The sequence below is a fragment of the Plodia interpunctella genome, chromosome 26 (assembly GCF_027563975.2).
Source record: "Plodia interpunctella isolate USDA-ARS_2022_Savannah chromosome 26, ilPloInte3.2, whole genome shotgun sequence".
Classification (NCBI taxonomy): Eukaryota; Metazoa; Arthropoda; class Insecta; order Lepidoptera; family Pyralidae; genus Plodia; species Plodia interpunctella.
The window spans coordinates 6222727-6225226 of NC_071319.1; the positions used below are offsets into that span (position 1 = coordinate 6222727).

A 2500-nucleotide genomic window follows, 5' to 3' on the forward strand; every position below is an offset into this window, starting at 1 on the left:
GTTTCACTGTGTTGTGTTCACACACAACACACACGCTGACTAGAGAGCGCGCTCGCGCGCTTTTTGTTAGCTCCCTGGTTGATCCTGCCAGTAGTTATATGCTTGTCTCAAAGATTAAGCCATGCATGTCTCAGTGCAAGCCGTATTAAGGCGATACCGCGAATGGCTCAATATATCAGTTTTGGTTCCTTAGATCTTACTCAGTTACTTGGATAACTGTGGTAATTCTAGAGCTAATACATGCAATCAGAACTCTGACCAGTGATGGGATGAGTGCTTTTATTAGATCAAAACCAATCGACGGTGGGTGCGGACTCGCGCTCGAAGTCGTTAATTTTGATGAATCTGGATAACTTTTGCCGATCGCATGGTCCAGTACCGGCGACGCATCTTTCAAATGTCTGCCTTATCAACTTTCGATGGTAGTTTCTGCGACTACCATGGTTGTCACGGGTAACGGGGAATCAGGGTTCGATTCCGGAGAGGGAGCCTGAGAAACGGCTACCACATCCAAGGAAGGCAGCAGGCGCGCAAATTACCCACTCCCGGCACGGGGAGGTAGTGACGAAAAATAACGATACGGGACTCTTACGAGGCCTCGTAATCGGAATGAGTACACTTTAAATATTTTAACGAGGAACAATTGGAGGGCAAGTCTGGTGCCAGCAGCCGCGGTAATTCCAGCTCCAATAGCGTATACTAAAATTGTTGCGGTTAAAAAGCTCGTAGTTGCATTTGTGCGCCGCGCTGTCGGTGCACCGCATCCGCGGTGATACTGACACGTTTGCGGAGCATATCGTCGGTGAATCGGTGGTAAAACACCGGTTCAATATCAAAATCCTATCGCGATGCTCTTCAGTGAGTGTCGAGGTGGGCCGACAATTTTACTTTGAACAAATTAGAGTGCTCAAAGCGGGCTCAAAATGCTGCTTGAATATTTCGTGCATGGAATAATAGAATATGATCTCGGTTCTATTTTGTTGGTTTTCAGAACTCCGAGGTAATGATTAATAGGGATAACTGGGGGCATTCGTATTGCGACGTTAGAGGTGAAATTCTTGGATCGTCGCAAGACGAACATCAGCGAAAGCATTTGCCAAAGGTGTTTTCATCAATCAAGAACGAAAGTTAGAGGTTCGAAGGCGATTAGATACCGCCCTAGTTCTAACCGTAAATATGTCATCTAGCGATCCGCCGACGTTACTACAATGGCTCGGCGGGCAGCTTCCGGGAAACCAAAGATTTTGGACTCCGGGGGGAGTATGGTTGCAAAGCTGAAACTTAAAGGAATTGACGGAAGGGCACCACCAGGAGTGGAGCCTGCGGCTTAATTTGACTCAACACGGGAAATCTCACCAGGCCCGGACACCGGAAGGATTGACAGATTAACAGCTCTTTCTTGATTCGGTGGGTGGTGGTGCATGGCCGTTCTTAGTTGGTGGAGCGATTTGTCTGGTTAATTCCGGTAACGAACGAGACTCTAGCCTGCTAAATAGGCGTCGCCATTTAGGTGTGCGCGGCTTCGGTCGCGCAACTCACTGGCGGCGTATTAAAATTCTTCTTAGAGGGACCGGCGGCTTCGAGCCGCACGAGATTGAGCAATAACAGGTCTGTGATGCCCTTAGATGTCCTGGGCCGCACGCGCGCTACACTGAAGGAATCAGCATGTTCTCCCTGGCCTAGAGGCCCGGGCAACCCGTTGAAACTCCTTCGTGCTGGGGATTGGGGTTTGCAATTATCCCCCATAAACGAGGAATTCCTAGTAAGCGCGAGTCATAAGCTCGCGTTGATTACGTCCCTGCCCTTTGTACACACCGCCCGTCGCTACTACCGATTGAATGATTTAGTGAGGTCTTCGGACCGACACGCGGTGGCTTCACGGCCGTCGGCGTTGCTGGGAAGTTGACCAAACTTGATCATTTAGAGGAAGTAAAAGTCGTAACAAGGTTTCCGTAGGGGAACCTGCGGAAGGATCATTAACGTGTATACGTACGCGCGCGCGCACGCGTGTCGCGTGTGTATGCGTAAAATAATCCATAGATATATATAGAGACGCACGCACAAACACCACTTTTATATTATAGTGGTGGGTGCGGTGCGGGGTGTGCCGTGAAGAGATATCAGAGAGACGACGGGTAAAAATCCGCAAGCCTCGTCGCGCTCTCACGGACACCGAAAATTGAATGCGCGGTTTAGAGCGGGCGCTTCGCGGCGCCCATTCTAAGATATTATTATTATTATTATATTTTTTTTTTTTTTTTTTTACCACAACCAAAAGAAACCACTACCCTGGACGGTGGATCACTTGGCTCGCGGGTCGATGAAGAACGCAGTTAACTGCGCGTCATAGTGTGAACTGCAGGACACATTTGAACATCGACATTTCGAACGCACATTGCGGTCCCTGGAGACACATCCGGGACCACTCCTGTCTGAGGGCCGGCTGCATAAAAACAAAGGCCACACTGCGCGCTAACTTCGCGCACGTGACGGTTCCGAC

General features: G+C 49.5%; 2 non-coding genes across 2 annotated transcripts; both read left to right on the forward strand.

The window, feature by feature from the left end:
• The first annotated feature begins 71 nt into the window (after positions 1–71).
• Positions 72–1979, forward strand: LOC128681291 (small subunit ribosomal RNA). The gene has a single exon (XR_008405977.1). It is a non-coding gene; the product is annotated as a small subunit ribosomal RNA (ribosomal RNA).
• A 306-nt stretch (positions 1980–2285) lies between these two features.
• LOC128681299 (5.8S ribosomal RNA) lies at positions 2286–2442 on the forward strand. The gene has a single exon (XR_008405985.1). It is a non-coding gene; the product is annotated as a 5.8S ribosomal RNA (ribosomal RNA).
• Positions 2443–2500: the final 58 nt, after the last annotated feature.